This window comes from Rattus norvegicus, chromosome 5 (genome assembly GCF_036323735.1).
Source record: "Rattus norvegicus strain BN/NHsdMcwi chromosome 5, GRCr8, whole genome shotgun sequence".
In the NCBI taxonomy this organism is placed as follows: Eukaryota; Metazoa; Chordata; class Mammalia; order Rodentia; family Muridae; genus Rattus; species Rattus norvegicus.
In genome coordinates, this window is record NC_086023.1 from 20,203,282 (window position 1) to 20,227,774 (window position 24,493).

Below are 24,493 nucleotides of genomic sequence, written 5' to 3' on the forward strand. Positions count from 1 at the left end.
AAAAGCAAGATCTAGTTTCACAATCATATTTGATCATGATGCTGGAGGACTTCAAGAAAGACATAAAGAACTCCCTTAGAGAACAAGTAGAAGCCTACAGAGAGGAATCGCAAAAATCCCTGAAAGAATTCCAGGAAAACACAATCAAACAGTTGAAGGAATTAAAAATGGAAATAGAAGCAATCAAGAAAGAACACATGGAAACAACCTTGGACATAGAAAATCAAAAGAAAAGACAAGGAGCTGTAGATACAAGCTTCACCAACAGAATACAAGAGATGGAAGAGAGAATCTCAGGAGCAGAAGATTCCATAGAAATCATTGACTCAACTGTCAAAGATAATGTAAAGCGGAAAAAGCTACTGGTCCAAAACATACAGGAAATCCAGGACTCAATGAGAAGATCAAACCTAAGGATAATAGGTATAGAAGAGAGTGAAGACTCCCAGCTCAAAGGACCAGTAAATATCTTCAACAAAATCATAGAAGAAAACTTCCCTAACCTAAAAAAAGAGATACCCATAGGCATACAAGAAGCCTACAGAACTCCAAATAGATTGGACCAGAAAGGAAACACCTCCCGTCACATAATTGTCAAAACACCAAACGCACAAAATAAAGAAAGAATATTAAAAGCAGTAAGGGAAAATGGTCAAGTAACATATAAAGGTAGACCTATCAGAATCACACCAGACTTTTCGCCAGAAACTATGAAGGCCAGAAGATCCTGGACAGATGTCATACAGACCCTAAGAGAGCACAAATGCCAGCCCAGGTTACTGTATCCTGCAAAACTCTCAATTAACATAGATGGAGAAACCAAGATATTCCATGACAAAACCAAATTTACATAATATCTTTCTACAAATCCAGCACTACAAAGGATAATAAATGGTAAAGCCCAACATAAGGCGGCAAGCTATACCCTAGAAGAAGCAAGAAACTAATCATCTTGGCAACAAAACAAAGAGAAGAAAAGCACACAAACATAACCTCACATCCAAATATGAATATAACAGGAAGCAATAATCACTATTCCTTAATATCTCTCAACATCAATGGCCTCAACTCCCCAATAAAAAGACATAGATTAACAAACTAGATACGCAATGAGGACCCTGCATTCTGCTGCCTACAGGAAACACACCTCAGAGACAAAGACAGACACTACCTCAGAGTGAAAGGCTGGAAAATAACTTTCCATGCAAATGGTCAGAAGAAGCAAGCTGGAGTAGCCATTCTAATATCAAATAAAATCAATTTTCAATTAAAGGTCATCAAAAAAGATAAGGAAGGACACTTCAGATTCATCAAAGGAAAAATCCACCAAGATGAACTCTCAATCCTCATCTTCGGTTGGTTTATATACAAGTGTGCAATTTCTAGGCTTGAAAGTAAAATGATGCTATCTGGTGCTGGATAGAGGAGCCTTATTTTTTATTATGGCAGCTTGCTATTTTTGTAACATGGTGATTTGGTTGAATACAATAAAGTACAGTAGTAACTGATCTCCCCTTCTTCCTGGATGAGTGAGGAGATGATTAAATGTTGATGTCAGCATCCTTGAGCACATTCAGATGAGCTTCTGCTTCTGTTGAAAAGGATGCTGTGTTTGATTGTGGTCCGAAGCTTTGAAGCACTACTTGGCATCTCCTTCCTTGGAGGTCTCACTGTTTAAACATAACAGATTTGATAGCTTGTTGGTAAGGTGAGGTCCAGCTTGTCTCCACTAGGTCATCTTCATGTGAATCCGGTGGTTATACGGTTTTGTTCTAGGGATATTTCATTTTTTTAATAACGGTTTTAGCTGACATTCATGGAGAGAATGAATCCTTAGAACTGTGCCACTAGTGAAAGGAAATCCTGTCTAGAGTATGTTTCTTTACAAAGCTGTGTCACACCATCCTTTGGGCCCTCTGCTGGAAAAGTAGAATCAAGTCTCAAATAATGCCTTTTAAATTGTATCCTCTAGTATTATAGATGTAGGACAGTACTGTATCATACCTCTGTGGATGTAAAATAGCTTGTACCTGCTTTATGATACGTAGTAGTGACCGTGCTTTATCAGAGCTGTTTTTAATGATGTTGCTCAGAATGTTTTCTTTCCAGATGATGATTGAGAAGCTAATTTAAAAAAAAATGGTGCCAGGTACCACAAGAGTAACAGAACTGTGCTGTTTTCTCAGGTTTTGTTTTTTTACTTTTTTTTTTAATGGAGTGTGCTGGATGTCTCTACAGTTTTGTTCAGATGACTGCAGAACCTGGAAAAGCTGTTGCTGCTGTTAATGCATAACACACTGCTATTATTGGTCTTTTTATATAAATATAAATATATATATACAGACATATAATTTGAATTTTTTGAAACTTTAGCTGTGCTGTCAACTTTGGAAAAAAGTATCCCCGTTTACTGTGTTGAGTTGGCACTGTACAGAAATTAACAGCCATATTGATCTAGAAATGTTGAACTTAAGTTTTTTCCATTTGTACAGGGGTAACACACTGTATTAAATATGTAAGGTCTTATCTACGTGGGTTTGATTACAAAAACTAATAAAGTATTCTCTAAATTAAAAAAAAAAAGATGGATGAAGCAAAGAAGTGCAGACCGACAGGAGCCGGATGTAGATCGCTCCTGAGAGACACAGCCAGAATACAGCAAATACAGAGGCGAATGCCAGCAGCAAACCACTGAACTGAGAATAGGACCCCCGTTGAAGGAATCAGAGAAAGAACTGGAAGAGCTTGAAGGGGCTCGAGACCCCATATGTACAACAATGCCAAGCAACCAGAGCTTCCAGGGACTAAGCCACTACCTAAAGACTATACATCGACTGACCCTGGACTCTGACCTCATAGGTAGCAATGAATATCCTAGTAAGAGCACCAGTGGAAGGGGAAGCCCTGGGTCCTGCTAAGACTGAACCCCCAGTGAACTAGATTGTTGGGGGGAGGGTGGCAATGGGGGGAGGGTTGGGAGGGGAACACCCATAAGGAAGGGGAGGGGGGAGGGGGATGTTTGCCCGGAAACCGGGAAAGGGAATAACACTTGAAATGTATATAAGAAGTACTCAAGTTAATTAAAAAAAAGAAAAAAAAAAGAATGAGATTGTCTAATTGTCCCTATGTGAGGCCCAAAATCTGCCTGGTATATAAATCTAATGTGACATTGCCCTCACTAAGGGGTCCAGGCAATCCAGTCTGAGTTCTTAAATGGCTTATAAAGGAACAGTACACTTCTTTCAAATCAGTTGTGTTAGCATAAATAATTATAAAATTCGAGGGTTAGCAGTATCTAAAAAAGAAAAAAAAGTTGACTAATTGCACACCATAAGCTACACATTGGCTATCAGTATATGAATTGAAAGCTTGATTTTTCAACATTTTAAAAACAGCAGCCACAGCATGTAATTCAATAATCTGTGTTGAAGCAGGGGGAAACTCAAGAGAAACGTGATCCAATTACATGTGTTGCCTTCTCATTAGATAATCAATTAAATTGCTGTTTTTAATACGGTATGTTTCATCAGGTTCTTTTTCAAAATATTCCCATGACTCAATCTTACAACTTTGTACATCTAGCTTCCTTTACCTTCTGTAAAGCTATTCAGTTCCTCCTCAGTTAATTGTCTAGGGAATTTGCATCTCCCTTGGGGATACCAAATAAAGGCTTAAGTGCTCCTGTGGTGATCTTAAGGTGAGATCTTAGCCAATTAACATATTTTAGAAGCTTTTAAAAATAATTTAAAGTAAACTATCTTTTCTTACTTGAATTTTCTGTGTCACAATTTATTTAGGATATAACTGATGTCTCAAGTATTATAAAGGATATTACCTTTGAATCTTTTCTGGAACAATAACTACTCCCCAAATTTTAAAGACTTGATTTATAAGAGCAAAGGCTTGTAGTAAAACTCCTTTGGAGGAATCGGTTAATAAAATATCTATATAAAGAAACAGCATAAAAACAAGCTTTTCAATCTATAATAATTCTATATGTATTTTTTGAAATAGCAGTTGGAGTAAGCAAACAGGCTGTAATGCTCTTATAAGTTCCACAGCCTCATCAACCCTTCATAAATCTTGTAACAAACTCCACCTGTTTGATTTTTTTAATTACAAATATGTTTGAGTTAGAATCTTCAAGTTTTCCTTGTAACACCAGAGCATGACCACAACTTTGGAAAGCAAAACTCAACCTTCAACAAACAATCTATTCTCCAAAATCCAGTCTCTTCAAAACACCAAGTCCATTCCTCATGCTATAAAGTTTGACTGCCAATTCTTGCATGTGAATGCATGATGGTGCAGGCTCTAATACCTCAACAAAGAGATACTGCCATACATTCTTTTATAAGTCTGGTTTATGTAAAAATATTATCCCAACTTAAACCTGTTTCCCTGGGTTGACTCATGCCATGTGTTGTCTAGAATGACTCCAGTTTTAAGCCAAGTTTCTGTTACCAGTGTTACAAATTTTTAACAATACCCAATAACTTAAAAGTCAGTAATATATAACCAAGACATGTAGAGCATATTATACATTTAAACCAATCAGAAACAAAAAACGAAGTGGCTACACATATCTTTAATATTTAAACCAAACACCATTTTTACTTTTTCTAGCTGTAATTTTAAGAGAAGCACCTTGTCACCTGTTGAATCCAATAATCACAGTCAGAGATTTTTCTAACAGAAACAGCCATCAGCTCCATTATCATCGAAGCTGTGAAGCTGCTGGTGCCTTTAAGATCCACTCCTGCAAACATTCAACCCCCTGGAGGGGCTTCTCCAGCTGACCTAGGCTCCTAGGTACAGATGAAGGCAAAGGCTAATTGGAAATGTTTTTTTATTTATTTGTTCCTTTCTTGAAAAAGTTAAAACTAAATCAAGGGGTGAATCAACCAGCATTTAACGTTTTAACCATTTTTTCTTTTAAACATGAAACACGAAACATTCAAGCAATGAGAAGCAAGAACCACAGACATGGACTGACAGACATGGACAGCTTGGTGCACCAAGGACAGAAAAGAGACATAGACGGAAAACTAGATGGTGTCCCACACCAAAGAGACCCAGATATCCTTCCAAAAGGACCCAGAACCATAAATAAGCACTTCTCCAATAGGAGCCAGCAAGGAGGCTCCCAACCCTCCTTCTGCCCCTAGGAGAGCTCCAAAAAAGATTAAGCTCATTTTCCTTCTCTTTCTCCAAAGCATCTGCGGAGAGTCTGGGAGGACTGTTTTTCTGAAACCCATTCTCTCTCTCTCATGTCTAGGGTATATACTATCTCTTGTCAGGGTCCAAAGCCTTAACAGCAAAAAAGGACACATACATTTTACCATTATTACCTTGTCCCTTTTTTCAAGGTTTACTCACCACTGGCCCAAATCTTTATTTTTCTTTGTATGTACTTTTAATTCCCACGGACTCATTTCTGTATCCTGCTAACTGAGGCCTTTCCTGGCCCAATTTTCCCCAATGCATCCCTCCTTCTTCACAGGTGGCTTCCTGGGACGATCTCTTCAGGTACTCTTCTCTACCTGATCTCGGTGGGACCTCCATTTGATGATGCCTGCATCGTCAGGATACTGAGAACCAGGCACAGGCCTGTGAGATTTAAAAAGAAACACACAGACTCATGTTTCAAGAAATTGAATGCCAAAGCTTTTACTGGGTACACAGAATATATACCCCAACCACTGAGTGGAAGCACAATGGAGAAACAGAAATTGAAACTAAAGCTGAGACCAAAAAGATCTAGTGTTCAGGTGTTAGCTACCTGTTCTGGTGGTCAGGAAGGACAGGATGTTTCTTCAAGAGAACAAAGGCTTTCAGATGCATTGTTGAGGCTCAGCAGGGGCCAAACTCTGACAGAGTCCAGGAGGGTCCAACAATTTCAGCCTGGAGTGTGATTATTTCCTGCTGTCTACTCCTCTTGGGTATATTTGGTTCTTTTTGTTCTAGAGCTTTTATGTCTGGTCTTAATCTGCTAGTTTATATTCTCTCCAGTTTCTTTTTTGGAGGCACTCAGAGCTATGATTAATCCTCTTAGCACTTCTTTCATTTTTTTCCCATAAGTTTGGATATATTGTACCTTCATTTCCATTAATTTCTAAAAAGTCTTTATTTCCTTTCTTTTTTCCTTCCTTGACCAAGTTATTGAGTAGAGCATTATTTCACTTCCACATGTATGTGGACTGTTGCTCTTGGTGTTTTTTTTTTTTTTTTTTTTTTGTTTTTTTGTTTTTTTGTTTTTTTTTTTTTTGTTTTTTTGTTTTTTTTGCTCTTGGTGTTTTTGATGACCAGTCTTAATCTGTGATGATCTGATAGGATACATGGGATTATTTCAATCTTCTTGTATCTATTGATGCCTGTTTTATGTTACCAATTATATGGTAAATTTTGGAGAAGGTACCATGGGGTGCTGAGAAGAAGGATGTTCTATAAACATCTGTTAAATCCTTTTGCTTCATAACTTCTTTTACTTTCTCTGTGTCTGTTTAGTTTCTGTTTCCATGATCTGTCCATTGCTGAGAGTAGCATGTTGAAGTCTCCCACTATTATTGTGTGAGGTGAAAAGTATGCTTTTAGCTTCAGTAAGGTTTCCTTTATGAATGTAGGTGTCCTTGCATTTGGAGCATAGATATTCAGGATTGAAAGTTCATCTTGGTGGATTTTTCCTTTGATGAATATGCAGTGTTCTTCCTTCTCTTTTTTGATAACTTTTGGTTGAAAGTCAATTTTATTCAATATTAGAATGGTGACCCCAGCTTGTTTCTTGGGACCATTTGCTTGGAAAATTGTTTTCCTGCCTTTTGCTCTGAGGTAGTGTCTATCTTCATCACTGAGGCGTGTTTCCTGCATGCAGCAAAATGCTGGGTCCTGTTTATGCATCCAGTCTGTTAGTCTATGTCTTTCTGTTGGGGAATTGTGTCCCACTGATGTTAGAGATATTAATGAATAGTGATTGTTGTTTCCTGTTATTTTTGTTGTTAGAGGTTGAATTATATTTGTGTTGCTATTTTCTTTTGGGCCCGTTGCAAGAAGTTTACTCTCTTGTTTTTTCTAGGGTATATTTTCTCTCCTTGTGTTGGAGTTTTCCATCTATTAGCCTTTGTAGGGCTGGCTTTGTGGAAAGAAACTGTGTAAATTTTGTTTTGTCATGGAATATTTTGGTTTCTCCATCTATGTTAATTGAGAGTTTTGCTGAATATAGTAGCCTGGGCTGGCATTCATGTTCTCTTAGGGCCTGTATTACATCTGTCCAGGATCTTCTTGCTTTCATAGTCTCTGTTGAGAAGTCTGGTGTAAGTCTGATAGGTTTGCCTTTATAGGTTACTTGATGTTTTCCCTTACTGCTTTTAACATTCTTTGTTTTGTGCATTTGGTGGTGACCAATGATGGGAAGAATTTCTTTTCTGGTACAATCTATTTGGAGTGGTATAGGCTTCTTTTATGTTCATGGGCATCTCTTTCTTTAGATTAGAGACATTTTCTTCTATAATTTTTTAAAAGATATTTACTGGCCCTTTAAGTTGGGAATCTTTGCTTTCTTCCAAACCTATTATCTTTAGATTTGATATTTTCATTGTGTCCTGGACTTCCTGGAGGTTTTGGGTTGGGAGCTTTTTGCCTTTTACATTTTCTTTTACAATTGTGTCAGTGTTTTTTATGGTGTCTTCTGTCCCTGAGATTCTCTCTTCTATCTCTTTTATTCTGTTGGTGATTCTTGCCTCTATGACTCCTGATCTCTTTCCTAGGTTTTCTATCTCTAGGGTTGTCTCCCTTTGTGATTTCTTTATTTTTTCTCTTTCCATTTTAAGATACTGAAATTGTTCTTTTCAATTCCTTCACCTGTTTTGTTGTGTTTTCCTGTAATTCTTTAAGGGGTTTTTGTGTTTCCTCTTTAAGGACTTCTAATTTAACATTGTCCTATATTTCTTTAAGGGAGTTACTTATGTTCTTCTTAAAGTCCTTCATGAGATGTGATTTTTTAAGTCCAAATCTTGTTTTTCCAGTGTGTTGGGATATCCAATATTTGCTTTCATGGAAGAACTGGGCTCTGATGATGCCAAGTAGTCTTGGTTTCTGATGCTTAGATTCCTGAACTTGTCTCTGGTCATCTGGTTTTGTCTCTAGTGTTAGCTTGTCTTGTTGTCTCTGGCAGTGGCTTGACCCTCCTGTATGCCTGTGTTTTAGCACTCCTGGAGACTGGCTTTTTCTCAGCTGGTTCTGGGTACAGAGATCTGTTTCATAGGGTCAGCTCAGGGCACATGCAGAAACCCAAAGGATTCTGTCCCAGACTACTTCTGTGTTTCTGTGTCTTGAGGGCTCCAGGAGGGTCCCTTGGAGCAGAAGTGGTGGACTTACCTCTGCTCTCAGGTGTGTGAGAGCTCCTGGAGACTGGCTTTCACCTCTGGGCACAGTTAGAAACCAAAAGAATCCTGTCCGTCACTGCTTCTAGGTTCCTGTATCCAGAGGGCTCTAGTCAGGTTCCTCTTGGGCCAGAAATGTGAACAGAAGTGGTGATCTCTCCTGAGCTCTCAGGACTGTCAGTACTTCTGAGAGTCCAGCTCTCTCCCCCAAGGGATTTGGGTACTATATCAAAACTTCCTGCCCATGGGAGAGAGACCTCACCGCCTGATCAGGTGGGCACTCCTGAGGCTGCAGAGCGGAGGAGACCACCAACACTGCCCACCCCTGCCCACATCCCTGGCCCAAGAGGCAACTGTATAAGGCCTCTGGGTTCCCGTAGGGGAGGGCCCGGGAGCGGCAGGACCCCTGCGCCTGAGACACTGCCGGAACCTGAAGGAAACAGACCGGATAAACAGTTCTCTGCACCCAAATCCCGAGGGAGGGAGAGCTGAACCTTCAGAGAGGCGGACACGCCTGGGAAACCAGAAGAGACTGCACTCTGTGCACATCCAGGCGCCAGAGGAAAACACCAAACGCCATCTGGAACCCTGGTGCACGGAGGCTCCCGGAAAGAGCGGCGCAGATCTTCCCGGTTGCTGCCACAGCGGAGAGGACTTAGGCAGTACCCCACGAGCAAACTTGAGCCTTGGAACTGCAGGTAGGACCAACTTTTCCCTTGCAAGAAACCTGCCTGGTGAACTCAGGACACACAGAGGCAAAATTCCTCTAAGGCCGGGCACTTCCTGTGTTTATCGGAAGTCCCACACCGGCGGATCCCGGACCGCAGCAGCTCTCTGCTCCCAAACCCCGTGGGAGAGAGACCCCACCGCCTGATCAGGTGGGCACTCCTGAGGCTGCAGAGCGGAGGAGAACACCAACACTGCCCACCCCTGCCCACATCCCTGGCCCAAGAGGCAACTGTATAAGGCCTCTGGGTTCCCGTAGGGGAGGGCCCGGGAGCGGCAGGACCCCTGCGCCTGAGACACTGCCGGAACCTGAAGGAAACAGACCGGATAAACAGTTCTCTGCACCCAAATCCCGTGGGAGGGAGAGCTGAACCTTCAGAGAGGCGGACACGCCTGGGAAACCAGAAGAGACTGCACTCTGTGCACATCCAGGCGCCAGAGGAAAACACCAAACGTCATCTGAAACCCTGGTGCACGGAGGCTCCCGGAAAGAGCGGCGCAGATCTTCCCGGTTGCTGCCACAGCAGAGAGGACTTAGGCAGTACCCCACGAGCAAACTTGAGCCTTGGAACCACAGGTAGGACCAACTTTTCCCCTGCAAGAAACCTGCCTGGTGAACTCAAGACACAGGCCCACAGGAACAGCTGAAGACCTGTAGAGAGGAAAAACTACACGCCCGAAAGCAGAACACTCTGTCCCCATAACTGGCTGAAAGAAAACAGGAAAACAGGTCTACAGCACTCCTGACACACAGGTTATAGGACAGTCTAGCCACAGTCAGAAATAGCAGAACAAAGTAACACTAGAGATAATCTGATGGCGAGAGGCAAGCACAGGAACCCAAGCAACAGAAACCAAGACTACATGGCATCATCGGAGCCCAATTCTCCCACCAAAGCAAACACGGAATATCCAAACACACCAGAAAAGCAAGACCTAGTTTCAAAATCATATTTGATCATGATGCTGGAGGACTTCAAGAAAGACATAAAGAACTCCCTTAGAGAACAAGTAGAAGCCTACAGAGAGGAATCGCAAAAATCCCTGAAAGAATTCCAGGAAAACACAATCAAACAGTTGAAGGAATTAAAAATGGAAATAGAAGCAATCAAGAAAGAACACATGGAAACAACCCTGGACATAGAAAATCAAAAGAAAAGACAAGGAGCTGTAGATACAAGCTTCACCAACAGAATTCAAGAGATGGAAGAGAGAATCTCGGGAGCAGAAGATTCCATAGAAATCATTGACTCAACTGTCAAAGATAATGTAAAGCGGAAAAAGCTACTGGTCCAAAACATACAGGAAATCCAGGACTCAATGAGAAGATCAAACCTAAGGATAATAGGTATAGAAGAGAGTGAAGACTCCCAGCTCAAAGGACCAGTAAATATCTTCAACAAAATCATAGAAGAAAACTTCCCTAACCTAAAAAAAGAGATACCCATAGGCATACAAGAAGCCTACAGAACTCCAAATAGATTGGACCAGAAAAGAAACACCTCCCGTCACATAACTGTCAAAACACCAAACGCACAAAATAAGGAAAGAATATTAAAGCAGTAAGGGAAAAAGGTCAAGTAACATATAAAGGGAGACCTATCAGAATCACACCAGACTTTTCGCCAGAAACTATGAAGGCCAGAAGACCCTGGACAGATGTCATACAGACCCTAAGAGAACACAAATGCCAGCCCAGGTTACTGTATCCTGCAAAACTATCAATTAACATAGATGGAGAAACCAAGATATTCCATGACAAAACCAAATTTACACAATATCTTTCTACAAATCCAGCACTACAAAGGATAATAAAGGGTAAAGCCCAACATAAGGAGGCAAGCTGTACCCTAGAAGCAAGAAACTAATCATCTTGGCAACAAAACAAAGAGAATGAAAGCACACAATCATAACCTCACTTCCAAATATGAATATAACGGGAAGCAATAATCACTATTCCTTAATATCTCTCAATATCAATGGCCTCAACTCCCCAATAAAAAGACATAGATTAACAAACTGGATACGCAACGAGGACCCTGCATTCTGCTGCCTACAGGAAACACACCTCAGAGACAAAGACAGACATTACCTCAGAGTGAAAGGCTGGAAAACAATTTTCCAAGCAAATGGTCAGAAGAAGCAAGCTGGAGTAGCCATTCTAATATCAAATAAAATCAATTTTCAACTAAAAGTCATCAAAAAAGATAAGGAAGGACACTTCATATTCATCAAAGGAAAAATCCACCAAGATGAAGTCTCAATCCTAAATATCTATGCCCCAAATACAAGGGCACCTACATATGTAAAAGAAACCTTACTAAAGCTCAAAACACACATTGCACCTCACACAATAATAGTGGGAGATTTCAACACCCCACTCTCATCAATGGACAGATCATGGAAACAGAAATTAAACAGAGATGTAGACAGACTAAGAGAAGTCATGAGCCAAATGGACTTAACGGATATTTATAGAACATTCTATCCTAAAGCAAAAGGATATACCTTCTTCTCAGCTCCTCATGGTACTTTCTCCAAAATTGACCATATAATTGGTCAAAAAACGGGCCTCAACAGGTACAGAAAGATAGAAATAATCCCATGCATGCTATCGGACCACCACGGCCTAAAACTGGTCTTCAATAACAATAAGGGAAGAATGCCCACATATACGTGGAAATTGAACAATGCTCTACTCAATGATAACCTGGTCAAGGAAGAAATAAAGAAAGAAATTAAAAACTTTTTAGAATTTAATGAAAATGAAGATACAACATACCCAAACTTATGGGACACAATGAAAGCTGTGCTAAGAGGAAAACTCATAGCGCTGAGTGCCTGCAGAAAGAAACAGGAAAGAGCATATGTCAGCAGCTTGACAGCACACCTAAAAGCTCTAGAACAAAAAGAAGCAAATACACCCAGGAGGAGTAGAAGGCAGGAAATAATCAAACTCAGAGCTGAACTAAACCAAGTAGAAACAAAAAGGATCATAGAAAGAATCAACAGAACCAAAAGTTGGTTCTTTGAGAAAATCAACAAGATAGATAAACCCTTAGCCAGACTAACGAGAGGACACAGAGAGTGCGTCCAAATTAACAAAATCAGAAATGAAAAGGGAGACATAACTACAGATTCAGAGGAAATTCAAAAAATCATCAGATCTTACTACAAAAACCTATATTCAACAAAACTTGAAAATCTTCAGGAAATGGACAATTTCCTAGACAGATACCAGGTATCGAAGTTAAATCAGGAACAGATAAACCAGTTAAACAACCCCATAACTCCTAAGGAAATAGAAGCAGTCATTAAAGGTCTCCCAACCAAAAAGAGCCCAGGTCCAGACGGGTTTAGTGCAGAATTCTATCAAACCTTCATAGAAGACCTTATACCAATATTATCCAAACTATTCCACAAAATTGAAACAGATGGAGCCCTACCGAATTCCTTCTATGAAGCCACAATTACTCTTATACCTAAACCACACAAAGACCCAACAAAGAAAGAGAACTTCAGACCAATTTCCCTTATGAATATCGACGCAAAAATACTCAATAAAATTCTGGCAAACCGAATTCAAGAGCACATCAAAACAATCATCCACCATGATCAAGTAGGCTTCATCCCAGGCATGCAGGGATGGTTTAATATAAGGAAAACCATCAACGTGATCCATCATATAAACAAACTGAAAGAACAGAACCACATGATCATTTCATTAGATGCTGAGAAAGCATTTGACAAAATTCAACACCCCTTCATGATAAAAGTCCTGGAAAGAATAGGTATTCAAGGCCCATACCTAAACATAGTAAAAGCCATATACAGCAAACCAGTTGCTAACATTAAACTAAATGGAGAGAAACTTGAAGCAATCCCACTAAAATCAGGGACTAGACAAGGCTGCCCACTCTCTCCCTACTTATTCAATATAGTTCTTGAAGTTCTAGCCAGAGCAATCAGACAACAAAAGGAGATCAAGGGGATACAGATCGGAAAAGAAGAGGTCAAAATATCACTATTTGCAGACGACATGATAGTATATTTAAGTGATCCCAAAAGTTCCACCAGAGAACTACTAAAGCTGATAAACAACTTCAGCAAAGTGGCTGGGTATAAAATTAACTCAAATAAATCAGTTGCCTTCCTCTATACAAAAGAGAAACAAGCCGAGAAAGAAACTAGGGAAACGACACCCTTCATAATAGACCCAAATAATATAAAGTACCTCGGTGTGACTTTAACCAAGCAAGTAAAAGATCTGTACAATAAGAACTTCAAGACACTGAGGAAAGAAATTGAAGAAGACCTCAGAAGATGGAAAGATCTCCCATGCTCATGGATTGGCAGGATTAATATAGTAAAAATGGCCATTTTACCAAAAGCAATCTACAGATTCAATGCAATCCCCATCAAAATACCAATCCAATTCTTCAAAGAGTTAGACAGAACAATTTGCAAATTCATCTGGAATAACAAAAAACCCAGGATAGCTAAAGCTATCCTCAACAATAAGAGGACTTCAGGGGGAATCACTAACCCTGAACTCAAGCAGTATTACAGAGCAATAGTGATAAAAACTGCATGGTATTGGTACAGAGACAGACAGATAGACCAATGGAATAGAATTGAAGACCCAGAAATGAACCCACACACCTATGTTCACTTGATTTTTGACAAAGGAGCCAAAACCATCCAATGGAAAAAAGATAGCATTTTCAGCAAATGGTGCTGGTTCAACTGGAGGGCAACATGTAGAAGAATGCAGATCGATCCATGCTTATCACCCTGTACAAAGCTTAAGTCCAAGTGGATCAAGGACCTCCACATCAAACCAGACACACTCAAACTAATAGAAGAAAAACTAGGGAAGCATCTGGAACACATGGGCACTGGAAAAAATTTCCTGAACAAAACACCAATGGCTTATGCTCTAAGATCAAGAATCGACAAATGGGATCTCATAAAACTGCAAAGCTTCTGTAAGGCAAAGGACACTGTGGTTAGGACAAAACGGCAACCAACAGATTGGGAAAAGATCTTTACCAATCCTATAACAGATAGAGGCCTTATATCCAAAATATACAAAGAACTCAAGAAGTTAGACCGCAGGGAAACAAATAACCCTATTAAAAAATGGGGTTCAGAGCTGAACAGAGAATTCACAGCTGAGGAATGCCGAATGGCTGAGAAACACCTAAAGAAATGTTCAACATCTTTAGTCATAAGGGAAATGCAAATCAAAACAACCCTGAGATTTCACCTCACACCAGTGAGAATGGCTAAGATCAAAAACTCAGGTGACAGCAGATGCTGGCGAGGATGTGGAGAAAGAGGAACACTCCTCCATTGTTGGTGGGATTGCAGACTGGTAAAACCATTCTGGAAATCAGTCTGGAGGTTCCTCAGAAAATTGGACATTGAACTGCCTGAGGATCCAGCCATACCTCTCTTGGGCATATACCCAAAAGATGCCTCAACATACAAAAGAGACACGTGCTCCACTATGTTCATCGCAGCCTTATTTATAATAGCCAGAAACTGGAAAGAACCCAGATGCCCTTCAACAGAGGAATGGATACAGAAAATGTGGTACATCTACACAATGGAATATTACTCAGCTATCAAAAACAACGAGTTTATGAAATTCGTAGGCAAATGGTTGGAACTGGAAAATATCATCCTGAGTGAGCTAACCCACTCACAGAAAGACATACATGGTATGCACTCATTGATAAGTGGCTATTAGCCCAAATGCTTGAATTACCCTAGATCCCTAGAACAAAGGAAACTCAAGACGGATGATCAAAATGTGAATGCTTCACTCCTTCTTTAAATGAGGAAAAAGAATACCCTTGGCAGGGAAGGGAGAGGCAAAGATTAAAACAGAGACTGAAGGAACACCCATTCAGAGCCTGCCCCACAGGTGGCCCATACATATACAGCCACCCTATTAGACAAGATGGATGAAGCAAAGAAGTGCAGACCGACAGGAGCCGGATGTAGATCGCTCCTGAGAGACACAGCCAAAATACAGCAAATACAGAGGCAAATGCCAGCAGCAAACCACTGAACTGAGAATAGGTCCCCCGTTGAAGGAATCAGAGAAAGAACTGGAAGAGCTTGAAGGTGCTCGAGACCCCAAAAGTACAACAATGTCAAGCAACCAGAGCTTCCAGGGACTAAGCCACTACCTAAAGACTATACATGGACTGACCCTGGACTCTGTCCTCATAGGTAGCAATGAATATCCTAGTAAGAGCACCAGTGGAAGGGGAAGCCCTGGGTCCTGCTAAGACTGAACCCCCAGTGAACTAGACTATGCGGGGAGGGTGGCAATGGGGGGAGGTTTGGGAGGGGAACACCCATAAGGAAGGGGAGGGGGGAGGGTGATGTTTGTCCGGAAACCGGGAAAGGGAATAACACTTGAAATGTATATAAGAAATACTCAAGTTAATAAAAAAAAAAAAACAAACAAACAAAAAAAAAAAACTTCCTAATGTCTTCATGAAGGCACTTAGTGCTATGTACTTTCCTCTTAGCACTTCATTAATTGTATCCCAGAAATTTGGGTATGCTGTGCCTTCATTTTCAATAAATTCTAGGGAGTCATTAAGTCCTTTTTTTTTTTTAATTTTTTTTTTCGTGACCAAGAGATCATCAAGTAGACGGTTGTTCAATTGTGTAGGTTTTCTGGTGTTTCTGTTATTGTCAATGTCCAGCTTTAATCCATGGTGGTCTGATGAGATACAAGGTGCTATTTCAATTTTCTTGTATCTATTGCTTTGTGACTGACTATACGGTCTGTTTTGGAGAAGGATCCATGAGGTGCTGAGTTGAATATTCTATAGATGTCTATAGATGATTCTATAGATGTCTATGTTAGGTCCATTTGACTCATAATGTCTGTTAGTTCTGTTTCTTCTCTGTTCAGTTTTTGTCTGGATGAACTGTCAGTTTGTGAGATTTTCGTGTTGAAGTGTTCCACTATTAATGTGTATGGGGTTTATATGCAATTTAAGCTTTAGTAATATTTCCTTTACTAATATGTATGCCTTTGTGTTTTGGGCATATATGGTCAGAATTGACATATCTTGGTAGAATTTCTGTTTGATAAGTATGAAGTGTCCTTCTCTGTATCTTTTGATTTATTTTGGTTGAAAGACTATTTTAAAATGGCTACTCCAGTTTGCTTCTTGGGTCTATTTACTTGTAAAACTTTTTTCCAACCCTTTACTCTTATACCCAACCCTTTACTCTGAAGTAATGTCTATATTGCTGAAGTTTGTTTCTTGTATGCAGCAGAATGATTGTACCTGTTTTAATATCTGTCCTGTCTTTTTATTGGTGAATTCAGTCCGTTGATATTGATAGATATTAGTGATTCTCCCTCTCTCTCTCTCTCTCTCTCTCTCTCTCTCTCTCTCTCTCTCTCTCTCTCTGTGTGTGTGTGTGTGTGTGTGTGTGTTTGCACACACTTCACTTCTTTTGACTGGTATGGAATTACTTATTTCCTGTGTTTTCTTGGATGGAGCTATATTCCTTGGGTTTGAGTTTTCCTTCTAGAATTTTCTGTAGGGCTGGATTTGTGGATACATTATGTTTCATAATTGGATTTATTTTGAAATATCTTCTTTTCCCTATCAATGATGATTGAGAGTTTTGCTCTTTATAGTAGTCTAGGTTGGTATGTGTGGCTTTTTGAGATGTTGCAATATAATTGCCCAGGACCTTCTAGCTTTTATAGTCCCTGTTCTGAAGTTGGGTATAATTCTGAAAGGTGTGCCTTTGTATCTTACCTGACCTTTTTCACTTGCTGCTTTTAATGTTATTTATTTGTTCTGTAAATTTTGCATTTTGACTATTATATGGAGAGATTATTTTCTTGTCTAATACAATCTAATTGGTGTTTTATAAGCTTCTTGTATGTTTTATAGGTGTTTCTTTAGGTTGAGAAAGTTTTCCTCTAAAATATTTTAGAAATAGTTTCTGGGTTGTGAAGCTGGGACTCTTTATCTTCTTCAATTCTATTATTGTTATTGTAGACTTTTTATGGTAATCCAAATTTCCTGTATGTATATGTCAGGAATTTTTTAGATTTAACATTGTCTTTGACTGATATATCAGTTTCTTTTATTTCAAGTACCCACACCTGCGATTCTCTCTTCTATCTCTTGTATTCTGTTGTTCCTGTTTTCTGGAGGTTTTTCTCTCTCCAGGATTCCCTCAGTTTGATGCAGTAGGGTAGCTATGCTGTGATGATGTCATATTGCTCTGGCTTTTGTTTATAGTGTTCTTTTGAGAGTCTTTAGTCTTCTGGATGCCGGTAGCTACTGAATATTCCTGTTATAGTAGTTATTGGCAGAGGGCCTAACCTTGATGATCTTGGTGTTGAGGGCCTCTGGTGGGTATATTTGAGCTATATGGTTCCATATCATCAGGTTTGATGAAATTGGGTTGAGAGGTATGGATAGAATGTGAGTCTAGAGGGCATAATAGGCCACTCAATGGCATTGAGTGTGCCTCAGAGGACTCACTGTGCTGGAATGATGGATGATGGAAGAGAATCTGACCTGTATATTTCCAGATCTGCAATGTTTGATGAAGATGGACAGAGAGGTGGCAGGGTCTGTTTTATTATTTTATTACATAAATGCATGTGTCCCTGTGACTATGTACTTGAAAAGGTAGGTACCTACAGAGACCAGTGGTGAAACATCCTGTTGAAGATGCAGTTAAAGGTACTTGTGAGCTGTCAAACGTGTGCTATGAATCAAACTTGGGTCTTCTGTGAAAGTAGTATATATTTTAATTTCTTGAATCATCTCTTTATTCCTAAATGATATTGTTTAAGTGTAATAAATATTTAAACTATTTTCAAATTTATTGAATTTTTAAATTTAAAGAATAAACTTATGTTTTTTCTTTCTTTTCTGGGGCTAAAGCTTCATGGGACAACAAGCAGAATAGGGACCAATATTCAGAGATTATATTTGTCTCATTGACATAATTATAGAGTGGGAAAACAATAGATATTTGAATGAATCTACTCATAATGAGCAAAGCATAGGTGTTTATTATTAGGTAACTTAGAAGAGATGATAAATTTGAGATCCCCAGAAACCATTTTGATCTAGAAAGAGTTATATGGATGAGTTAGTGAGTTATTTTGATATTTTTGAGAGAAAGTCATAGATTTAGTTTGAGTCTGACCTTATCTGTGAAAATGATTCCAAAATAGAATGGAAATGGGTCTAATGGTCAATTGGGAGGAGAAAGAAGATTTGTAGCAAGCTGTTATAAGAGGCTGGGCAAAGCTGTTGTCCCAGTCATAGCCAATTTTCAGCAACAAAGGTAAATATCTTCCTCAGAGTAGCTGGGAGGGACTTGTGAAGAGAGGACCTTGGAGAGTAGAGGTGTCTGTTATGAGATGCAGTTAGGTAGGGGAGATACAGTGTTGTTAAGAGCTTGTATCTTTCAATTATCAGTGATAGACAGCATTGCCATGGACTGTCTCCAATCACATATTTGCCATTGCAAGTGGAATTATCTATTACTTAAATAGCTAAAACAGTTTCCTTGTACTTGATAGGATGGAATTTGTCAGACATGTTCCTTGGCCTTACTAAGGTAAATTCAGCTAATAAATATACAGGTCTTTGCACCATTTCTTAGAGCATTACTCAGCTGTGTAGAAATATTTCTCTGTAAAACACTCCCATTGTCTGTTTGACAAACATTCCTTTGTTTGGAGCCTCATGATCGCACTAGATATTTATCACTATACAAATATTTATCCACTCATAGGATTTGCTCAGTGGTATAATTTGGTAATTTTTGTGCCTTCTTTATAGATTCTCTTAAGAGTTTTTTCTTATAGCATGGGTTAATCATACTAACTTTATATTTAGCACAGATAAGCCATGGGACTTTCAGTTCATACACATTTTGAGGAATAGAATGATACCTTTCTCCTAGGAATGAATGCTAAAATAAATAACAGCGCAGCTTCACAAATTGCACTCAAAATGTTTCAAGTACTGTTAGTGTACCTATTGTAAAAAAAATTCTGCTGGTGTTTGAACTTGCCAAGATATGACAGGTATAGTTATTGTCTTCAAGAGATCATTCCATCATTGATGTGACTGTATGCTTAGGTTTTCCTTGTAAATACAATGATAATTTTCATAAGCCATTGTAATTCCCTGATTTTTCTAGGAACTGAATTGATTCCTCTTCTTCTCTGTTGCTCTGAGGAGAAAGGTTGGGTGACTGAAGGTATTCAGTTGCACTGTTAATTCAGTCATTGGAAATGTTGCTAGGTCTCTTAGATATTTTTAGGCTTTAGGTATTTGCCTAGTGCATATAATCTTAAAGCAACCCAGGAATTTAAAGTTTCTAAGAAGCAAAGTAATGGCAATGTCACCTTGTGAAACCCTTCACACTTGGGGCTTTGATTCATTAGAGAGAGCACTGCAAATGGGCTGCAGTTTCTGTTGAGGTAGTAGTTCCTAGACCATCCAGTCACTTAAGAAACTAAAGTGAGTGCTGGATATTTCATTGTAATGACAATGCTCATTCTCTGCATTGTTGTTTAAGAAGGAAAATGAATAGTTCACATTACAATCAAAAACTACTTCTAGGAATTCACCCCTTTCCTTGCCCTCATTTGGCACTGAAAGCTTGGTATCGGTGCACATTTCCTTAACCCTGTTGATTGCAGTGTAGTGCTCATGCTCAGTGCTCTGTTACAGCCAGAGTAAAAGTCAATGCCTTAGATCTTTTAATATAATATGTGGTCATGCTTCAGTATAACAGCCAGGAGAAATTTATGAATTAAATTTACATATTAATTTATAAATTAAAAGAGTTTTGTTTCTGGAATGATCCATGGCAGCCTTTAACAGACTGAGGAAATCTGAACATCTGCCATCATTAGGCCGTGTCCCCTGAGGTTCCTTCCCCAGCTGGTAATGATGCATTGCTTACCGTTAATACTGTCTTGTGATTACCAATGAAATCACTTAGAACTCGTTACCATATAGGGCAAGCCAGCATGTCTGGCAAGTGTTTGGTGAAATTCTTAGAGTTTCAAATTAAAAATAGATAAAACACCAAACTTAAAATTTAAGGACTATTCATCTATTTCCTGATATTCTGACAGATGAAAGCTATCTGTGGACTGGGAGCTCTGTGACATACCCTATCACTCTTTTCTTTCTTTTTGATAACAAATATTGGGGCATTTAAGAGGTCTAAGTTTCTTTGTCAGCCATATTAATACATGTTGACTGTCTCAGTCAATGGCCATGCTATTTTAATAGAATATTAATATAAATGATTTAAATTATTCCAATATAGCTTTTGAATAACTAAAATAAGGCAGTAACTGAGCATAGTCAGACAAAAATTAACTCTTGACTATTGAGGAAAGAAAGATTAGATTGAGATTTAGCAAGTATATTCAAATACAAGTTATGATTCCTTTTAATCTTTGCATTATTATATTTCTTTCTTTGGAACATATTTTGTTTCAGATCAAGTTATAAACTTTAGAATTGAAACTAAAGGCATAAAATATGTTTAATTCCTCAGAATTTGTCACTTTCTAAGTCTTATGTAATTTTAATGAGGGCTCAATTATACTTGTGCCCCATCCCTCACATTCTATATACCAAGAGAAAGGATTAAATGAATCTATCAAAAGTCTTTGTCACTCACTCATGGCCTACTTCTCCTCTGGCTCATTTGCATGAGTAGATGGTATCACCATTATCCTAGTGGTCCAAGTCAGAACTCTATCTGTTCTTGGAAAGTTGTACTTCACAAAATCGCCAGATCCTGGAAATATCAGTGACCTCACTGCTAAAACTTATCTCTAGTTTATCTACGCATCATGCTATCATCATTTTAGCCCAAGTTTCAATTTTTTTGTCTGTTTGTTTTCTTTCTGCTGAAAGTCTCCTATAATATCTTTTCAGGTTCTGTCTCTGAACATTAGTATGCAAGCTTCAGAGGGCAGGCATGATCTAAAAAACAAAACAAAAACCCCCAAACAAACAAACAAACAGACAAACAAACCCCACCACCACCACCACACATGATGTCCATTCCCAGCTGGTCTTGCTAATTTTTTTGACTTCCCTGCCCTTGGTCACGGCACTCAAGGCTCACTGGTCTGATGCTGGAGACTGCCCTTTCACTTAAAATTGAAAGTGAGCACCCAGCGGCTTTCGATTATACTGACCCTTTTCTATGTAATACTGTTCTTATCTGGTATATTTGTTTATTGTTGAACATCATTGGAAAGTGAGTAGGAACTACACCATTGATTCAAAACCTAGAAGAGTGCTCATCAGATGTTGGGCAAAACTTAATAAATTGACAAAACATATATTGTTCCCTTAAATATTTAAACAATATGTGAAATACTTTGTAAATTCTTGTTAATTAAATGGAAATCATATAGTATTGCTTGGAATTTTATGGCTAAGCTATGGCTGGATATGAGACTAGACTGTCCCAGGTCTCTTTCTCTCACCTGCTGGTTGCCTCTGCTACTGTGCTTGCATAAAGTGACTCAAATAGAATAAAACTCTGAGGAAACTTGTCAATTCTTTTGAACTTTGAAATGTGTCATAGGTTTGGTGAATCTGTCAGCACTTTCACTATGGGAAATAATGGTATAATTTGTGTGAACCCTGGGAAATCTTTAGATTTAACTGAATTATCTCACAAATATTTTTATTTCCTTTCATTTTTGGTTATATCCCCAGTTCAGCATTCTAGAAAGAAGCAGTCAAAGTAAAGATCAAGGGATGAACTACAGTAAGAAAAATAGTTTTGGGATCAGTGAACAGCAGGAAGACCAGCTTCTTTTCTAAAACTCTGTAGTCAAATGTTTAATCTCAGAGGACTCCAGCAATTTATAGGCACTTTCTCAAAGTTGTGCTAGCTTATTTGGAGCAACAATAAATTGGTGCATGTGAGAGAGTCACCATCCATCCCCGATTCCTTGTCCAGTGTGTGTAACTAAACGGAGTAGCAGAGATGCAGGAGCAAATGTAAGGCTTCAGAATTCAGGGCTGACATTGCCTGTGATTTACAAGGACACTTTAAATGACCTCAAGAACAGTTAGTCTTCCAACCTTTTCACATTTTGACGCCAGAAAGAAAATGTTAATCGCTGACCTTGGCACTCGCTCTCCCCACCCAGAGCCAAATCTTGTAGCATATTTCCCCACACTTTAAATGTTCATCAAATTTGTTTCTGTGGCTTTATATTAAAGTTTTCTTTGCATAGTACTAGGAAGATATTAGAAAGGAGCATCAAATATCCTGAAACATAGTTAAAAATTCCAATCTCATTTTCTATTTTAAAGAGACTTTGGACTTTTTTTTCAATGAAATGCTATTTTGTTTGATTTAATTTTGGTATTTTTTTTTATTGAAAATAGATTTTAATACAATGTATCTTGATCATAGTTTCCCCTTTCTTTATTCTTAACAGTTCTTGCCCACCTTCCCTTCCATCCAGATCCACTCTGTTTCTGTCAATCATTAGGAAAAAAACAGGTTTCTAAGAGATAATAACAAAATGTGACAAAACAAGATATAATAAATAAAACCAAAACCATCATATCAAGGCTGGGCAAGGCAATGCAAAAGAAGAAAAAGAGCCCCAAGGGTGACACAAAAATCAGAGACTCACTTGTTCATATACTCAGGAGTTCCATAAAAACACTAAGCTAAAAGCTATAATTTATGTAGACACAGAGGACCTGATGTAGACCCATGATTGAAATGTTCTTGCTTCTTCAGTCTTTGTGACTTCATATGAGCTCAGTTGATTCAAAGGACCTTATTGTCCTGGTGTCCTCCATCCCTTCTGGCTGTTACATATTTTTTTTACCTCCTCTTCAGGGGGGTTCCCTGAATTTTGAGTGGAGTAATTTGATGAGGAGATTCCATTTAAACCTCTGTGTTCCAAAGCATCTATCTCTGTATTATATCGGGCTGTATGTCTCTGTATTTGTTCCCATCTACTGCTCCTCTCTGATAATGACTGAAGAAGACATCATTCACTGATTATAGCATCATATCATTGGAAGTCATTTTTCTGTAACTTTTTTGTCTTGTTTTGTTTTCAGAACAGTAGTACTTGGCTTTACCTTAGGTGTCTGGACTATCTAGTTTCTTGTCCTTTACCAGCCAAGCAGTGATGAGTATAGGTTCTATGTTATGGAGTGGGCATTCAGCTAAATCAGATATTGGTTGGTTATTCCCTCAAGTTGTATGCCATGATTGCCATAGCATATCTTGTAGGAAGGATATATTGCAGGTCAAAGCTTTTGTGGATGGGTTGGTGTTTATGTTTATGCTTCTAGTCTATGTGGTCTAGAAAAAAGATCATTCTGAGTGAGGTAACTTAGATCCAGAAAAATCAATATGGTATGTGTTCACTTATATGTGGCTATTAGCCATTAAATAAATGATAACTAATCTTCAATCCATAGACCCAGAGGGGTTAGGTATAGAGGAAGAGATTAAGAGGACACATAGATCTGCCTTGGAGGGATAAATAGAATGGATTTTATGGGTGGACTCAGGGCAGGGTATGGTGTGAATTGTTGGATCAAGTAAGAAGAGGACATAGGGTTGAGGAAGGGAATGTGAGGAAAGACAACTAGAATAGAAAAACATTAGAGAGACAGTATGGAAACCTATTGCTGTGGGAAATCTCCAAATATATGAAGGTGACCCTAATGAGGTCTCCTAAAAATGCGGGTGACAGAATCCCAATGAGTCCTTACTTGTCACCAAATGAATTTTCCAGTATTGGGACTGGGATTCATTCAATTGTTTCAATGAGGTCCCTGAAAATCACCAAACCACCCAGGGTGTTTCTGAGACAATGGGTTGCTGTCTGAAAAGTGGCTGCAGGGGTCAAGGGCATTACCAAAGACACACCCAAACAACTCATTGAACATAGAGAAGTAAACTAGAGCCTATCTGGAACCTTTAAACATATGTTCTAGTGTGATGGTTGAGGGAGACTTTGGAATTTTAAAGAGATGGAACTGTGTTTTAAATAGCTGGGAAATGTAATCAGTCTAGATGTTATTCGCTGACTATTGAATAATGACAATGTGGTGCATTCCTACAGTGATAGGTTTTCAGCTCTTGCTCATTCTGTAGGTAAATAGAAGGGAAAACAAGGATATGAAATGAGGTAATACAAGAAGAGGACAGCATGTCACATGTCTCCCATGTGTTAGTCCTCGCTTTGTATCTCTGATTTTGTGTGTTCAACTTGAAATAACTGTACAAGGCAGGGATTCAGAAAGTGGCCATTGGGAGGGACACCGTAAGGGAGTGGGGTG

At 38.9% G+C, this 24,493-nt stretch overlaps 1 protein-coding gene across 6 annotated transcripts in view; it reads left to right on the plus strand.

Annotated features, from left to right (window-relative positions):
• Window positions 1-24,493, plus strand: part of Rp1 (RP1, axonemal microtubule associated) — a 462,084-nt gene that overhangs the window by 284,554 nt on the left and 153,037 nt on the right. The window lies entirely within an intron of this gene.